At 42.3% G+C, this 6,232-nt stretch overlaps 1 long non-coding RNA gene across 1 annotated transcript; it reads right to left on the bottom strand.

Annotated features, from left to right (window-relative positions):
* Positions 1-3,624: 3,624 nt before the first annotated feature.
* LOC310770945 lies at positions 3,625-5,931 on the bottom strand. Its single transcript, XR_014552365.1, has 3 exons — positions 5,696-5,931; positions 4,808-4,883; positions 3,625-4,514 (listed from the first exon to the last, which is right to left on the bottom strand). It is a non-coding gene; the product is annotated as an uncharacterized lncRNA (long non-coding RNA).
* Positions 5,932-6,232: the final 301 nt, after the last annotated feature.

Here is a 6,232-nt window from a genome sequence, read left to right as displayed (position 1 = left end):
GAGTGTTGAGACCAGAGAGGCTAAGACCGCATTGACTCAGTGCGGTATTCAGCCTCTCTGGTGTCAATCCTCTGTCTGATTTTGGAAGAAAGAAAAAAAAATCCAAAATCAGACAGTGTTGAGACCAGAGAGGCATTGACTCAGTGCGGTATTCAGCCTCTCTGGTGTCAATACTCTGTCTGATTTGGGGAGATTTTTTTTTTTTTTCCAAAATCAGACAGAGTGTTGAGACCAGAGAGGCTAAGACCGCATTGACTCAGTGCAGTATTCAGCCTCTCTGGTGTCAAGACTGATTTTGGGAAGAAAAAAAAAATCAAAAATCAGACAGAGTGTTGAGACCAGAGAGCCTAAGACCGCATTTACTCAGTGCGGTATTCAGCCTCTCTGGTGTCAATACTCTGATTTTGGGAAAAAAAAAAAAAAAATCCAAAATGAGACAGAGTGTTGAGACCAGAGAGCCTAAGACCGCATTGACTCAGTGCGGTATTCAGCCTCTCTGGTGTCAATACTTTGATTTTGGGGGAAAAAAAAAAAAATCCAAAATCAGACAGAGTGTTGACACCAGAGAGGCTAAAACTGCATTGAATCAGTGTGCTATACAGCCTCTCTGGTGTCAAGTCTGATTTTGGGAAGAAAAAAAAAAAATCCAAAATCAGACAGAGTGTTGAGACCAGAGAGGCTATACAGACTCAGTGTGCTATACAGCCTCTCTGGTGTCAATACTCTGTCTGATTTTGGGGAAAAAAAATCCAAAATCAGACAGAGTGTTGAGACCAGAGAGGCTAAGACTGCATTGACTCAGTGCGGTATTCAGCCTCTCTGGTGTCAAGTCTGATTTTGGGAAAAAAAAAAAAATCCAAAATCAGACAGAGTGTTGAGACCAGAGAGGCTAAGACCGCATTGACTCAGTGCGGTATTCAGCCTCTCTGGTGTCAAGTCTGATTTTGGGAAGAAAAAAAAAAAATCCAAAATCAGACAGAGTGTTGAGACCAGAGAGGCTAAGACCGCATTGACTCAGTGTGCTATACAGCCGCTCTGGTGTCAATACTCTGTCTGATTTTGGGAGATTTTTTTTATTTTTTCCAAAATCAGACAGAGTGTTGAGACCAGAGAGGCTAAGACCGCATTGACTCAGTGCGGTATTCAGCCTCTCTGGTGTCAATCCTCTGTCTGATTTTGGAAGAAAGAAAAAAAATCCAAAATCAGACAGTGTTGAGACCAGAGAGGCATTGACTCAGTGCGGTATTCAGCCTCTCTGGTGTCAATACTCTGTCTGATTTGGGGAGATTTTTTTTTTTTTTTCCAAAATCAGACAGAGTGTTGAGACCAGAGAGGCTAAGACCGCATTGACTCAGTGCAGTATTCAGCCTCTCTGGTGTCAAGACTGATTTTGGGAAGAAAAAAAAAAATCCAAAATCAGACAGAGTGTTGAGACCAGAGAGGCTAAGACCGCATTGACTCAGTGTGCTATACAGCCTCTCTGGTGTCAATACTCTGTCTGATTTTGGGAGATTTTTTTTATTTTTTCCAAAATCAGACAGAGTGTTGAGACCAGAGAGGCTAAGACCGCATTGACTCAGTGCGGTATTAAGCCTCTCTGGTGTCAAGACTGATTTTGGGAAGAAAAAAAAAATCAAAAATCAGACAGAGTGTTGAGACCAGAGAGCCTAAGACCGCATTGACTCAGTGCGGTATTCAGCCTCTCTGGTGTCAATACTCTGATTTTGGGGGAAAAAAAAAAAAATCCAAAATCAGACAGAGTGTTGACACCAGAGAGGCTAAAACTGCATTGAATCAGTGTGCTATACAGCCTCTCTGGTGTCAAGTCTGATTTTGGGAAGAAAAAAAAAAATCCAAAATCAGACAGAGTGTTGAGACCAGAGAGGCTATACAGACTCAGTGTGCTATACAGCCTCTCTGGTGTCAATACTCTGTCTGATTTTGGGAGATTTTTTTTATTTTTTCCAAAATCAGACAGAGTGTTGAGACCAGAGAGGCTAAGACCGCATTGACTCAGTGCGGTTTTCAGCCTCTCTGGTGTCAATCCTCTGTCTGATTTTGGAAGAAAGAAAAAAAATCCAAAATCAGACAGTGTTGAGACCAGAGAGGCATTGACTCAGTGCGGTATTCAGCCTCTCTGGTGTCAATACTCTGTCTGATTTAAGGAGATTTTTTTTTTTTTTCCAAAATCAGACAGAGTGTTGAGACCAGAGAGGCTAAGACCGCATTGACTCAGTGCGGTATTCAGCCTCTCTGGTGTCAATACTCTGATTTTGGGAAAAAAAAAAAAATCCAAAATGAGACAGAGTGTTGAGACCAGAGAGGCTAAAACCGCATTGACTCAGTGTGCTATACAGCCTCTCTGGTGTCAATACTCTGTCTGATTTTGGGGGGGAAAAAAAATCCAAAATCAGACAGAGTGTTGAGACCAGAGAGGCTAAGACCGCATTGACTCAGTGCGGTATTCAGCCTCTCTGGTGTCAATACTCTGATTTTGGGAAAGAAAAAAAAAATCCAAAATCAGACAGATTGTTGAGACCAGAGAGGCTAAGACCGCATTGACTCAGTGCGGTATTCAGCCTCTCTGGTGTCAATACTCTGATTTTAAGAGGGGGGGGGGGGGGAATCCAAAATCAGACAGAGTGTTGACACCAGAGAGGCTAAAACTGCATTGAATCAGTGTGCTATACAGCCTCTCTGGTGTCAATACTCTGTCTGATTTTGGGGAAAAAAAATCCAAAATCAGACAGAGTGTTGAGACCAGAGAGGCTAAGACTGCATTGACTCAGTGCGGTATTCAGCCTCTCTGGTGTCAAGTCTGATTTTGGGAAAAAAAAAAAAAAAAAAATCAGACAGAGTGTTGAGACCAGAGAGGCTAAGACCACATTGACTCAGTGCGGTATTCAGCCTCTCTGGTGTCAATCCTCTGTCTGATTTTGGAAGAAAGAAAAAAAATCCAAAATCAGACAGTGTTGAGACCAGAGAGGCATTGACTCAGTGCGGTATTCAGCCTCTCTGGTGTCAATACTCTGTCTGATTTGGGGAGATTTTTTTTTTTTTTTCCAAAATCAGACAGAGTGTTGAGACCAGAGAGGCTAAGACCGCATTGACTCAGTGCGGTATTCAGCCTCTCTGCCCAGCTAGCAGATCATGGGCGGGCCGCCGGCGGCAAGCCGGAGACCAATTCGGCGGGCCACCGTCGGCAGCCGCAGCGGCTCCGCTGCGGTCGTGCTAGTCGGTGAAACAGCGGTCCGCCGGGGTGGCTCGCTGGCGGTCCGCTGGCGGCACCAGCGTACACAGCCAGCGGCCCTTGCACGGCACGCTGATGGCATGCCGCTGGTATTGCACCTCCCAGCCCCCATATACATTGTTATGCTAATGCTTGCATGCAGTGCTTCTCCACTGGCAGGGCTCCCTTCCTCTCATACTTAAATATGGTGGTAATTTCTGAGGTAGTCTACTTGGTTAAAAAAGGTTGAGAACCACTTCAATAATGCACATAATTACAATGATTTAAATGATAACATGTGAGTATTCATACAACAATAATAATTTAAAGGAGAACAGATCCGTGAACTTTTTGTTATTTTATTTATGGACATAAGAAATCAATCAAAGGATGATGATTTGACAACTGTGCATTGCAAATAGCAAAAAACTTGACAACTCTGTAGCTATATGTTGCATATTATGTAGGCTATATATTAAAAAAAAACACATCAAGCCAAAAATAATGTATAAAAAAAAACAAAGCAAAGCAAAATCTGCCTTAAATAGTGCAATAGTCAAATAAAACAGTCATAAAGATACAAATAGAAAACAGGCATAAAGTCACGCACAGCAGCACATCATAGATATTCCTTTTCCACCGTGTTCCAAAAAGTAAATTTTATATAAAATTGTGTGTTATTATAGGTGGGTAATTATCAAGGACTGTAATGATTGTAAGTCAATACTAGCAGGGGGAGTCTAGTATATAAATAAACAATAGTCTCAAGATTCAAGCTTACTTAATAGCCATAATGAACATGTTACAAATGAGGAATTTGTCTTTGTGCAGTATGCAGCGCAGCAATACAAATCAGGCAGACAGAAAGGCAATTTTCAAATTAATTTGCATTAAAGTGCAAAGTAACAGACCTTGAAAGTGACATAGTGGAGTCCATGTAAATGTCCGTGGCGTGTAATAAGTCCATAAAATGCCCAGTAAGTCCTTAAGTGATGTGTAATGGTTGTGTCCATGGCCGTGGGATAATAATGTCCATATGAAAGATGTCAAGTGTCTTCAAGTGTCTGTGGGATAAGTCCATGGGGGGCATGGGCTTGTGGAGGGTTTCGGGTCTCATTGAAGAGGCGGATAGCCAAGTCCGAGTCACGAGTGCCTCGAGTCGAGTCACGAGTCCTGGACTTGGACTCCTGGACTCGAGAACACTTGCAGGCAGAGGGAGTCACAGGTCTTTTTCTCTTTGACGGCGTTGCACGTGGTGGACAAGGCCGGCTCCTCCGAAACCCAGCTATGCAGCGGAGAGAGATGGACGAGAGGTGAACAAGAAAGATTGAGGACATGAATACTAGTCATTACAGTTTGTTGAAGTACAATTTTATATGTATTAAAACAAAAAGGGGGGCGGGGGGCACACACACACATACACATGGAGGCATTGTGACATCACTGATGCAATAATATTTAGTGAGAGCAACACACACACACACGGGCGTGCCAATAGGGCAGGCGAGGCCAAGCTATGGCTAAAGAAATAATAATTTTCCATAAGAATATTTATAAAAAATAAAATAGAAACCTTACCTTTAAAACTATCTACGAGGTCTTGAAGTTGCCACTCCGCCAATGTGTCTCTGACAAAGCTGTCCATTGGCCCAACCTGAAACAAACAAAGGGAGCTACATTAGAAAAATAAAATAGCTATTTGAATGCCTTTTATGATGCTGCTAGGAGGGATTTTTGAGCTGATACCTATAACAGACAAATATCTGCTTCTCTTGTCCGATAAGCGATAATAATTTCACATTTTTGTATTTATGCAGCTGCTGGACTCTAGCAGCTTCATATGGCTCATCTCAAGCCTGTTTGGTCCAAAATAGAGCTTGCATCAGTGTGGGGGTAAAAGGAAATAAATAATACAAACGATTTACAGACTAACAGTCACAGACTGTAACGGTCTGTAACGTTAGTTTTGATCTCATCTTACATGGCCGTGCACGCAAACAGAAGAATATGCACGCAGTAAATTAACGTGAGCAGCAACACACTAACAATGGGCTGTACTCTGTAACGTTAGTTTAATCAATTGTCTGTTTATAGCCGCGAAAGCAAACGGAATTATGTACGTTAACGTTAAACGGCCGAATAACACCGTTAAATGGTGTATTGATATATCCAGAATGAGCACAAAATAGATGTTTGCAACCGATGCCTTTTTACGTTTTACTCCAAGAAACGTGGAAGGTTTTTAACAAGATGTAGATGGCCCATGCATTTCTTCACTGGGTAGAGTGGCTAACGCTAGCCTCTGCTACTTGTAGGCCTATGTGTAACACAAAAAGCTGTCTACACAACGTCATTTAACTATTAGCCATCTAACTTGTTGTTATCTGCCTAACCAGCGAAATGGCTAATGGTAAGATCGCAGCAGAGCACAATAGGATTTACAAATATAGCGTTAAATATTCTTACCGATCTGCTTTTCAAAGAGCCCCGAAGTTTTCAGTGTTCTTTGTTGTCGTGCACGTCTTGTTTTTCTTGTGATGAAGTTGCAAGAAGGCAGCGGATGATCGCCACCAACCGGTCTGTTATTGTCCGTATATCGCTTTTATAATCAGTCCTGTGTTTTGTAGATAGGTGAAGACAAGTCATGGTTTAAAACGACTTTTTCAAAGATTGTTGCTATCAGTACTCGGCGCATGTTTGCTTCCTGAAATCCCATTCATAAAATGGCGCCAGGACACACGTAGCCTCAATGGCCTGGACGCAGACACAACGTCACACTACGGCAACGCAAAAGTGCCAAAATTCTTCACTTCCCATCGTCACTCTCAACCCTTAGGCCAATGATGAGTAATTTTGCAGGGGAAAAAAGTGATCTTTTGTCTCCACATCTGTATTGCAAAATTCATACAGATTCACATTCTACTCCTAAAATGATTTTTTCCCCTTTGTGTACACACACACACACACACACACACACACACACACACACACACACACACACAC

The sequence above is a fragment of the Poromitra crassiceps genome (assembly GCF_964638095.1).
Source record: "Poromitra crassiceps genome assembly, contig: HAP1_SCAFFOLD_270, whole genome shotgun sequence".
Lineage (NCBI taxonomy): Eukaryota > Metazoa > Chordata > Actinopteri > Beryciformes > Melamphaidae > Poromitra > Poromitra crassiceps.
This window is presented reverse-complemented; position numbering and strand designations above follow the sequence as displayed.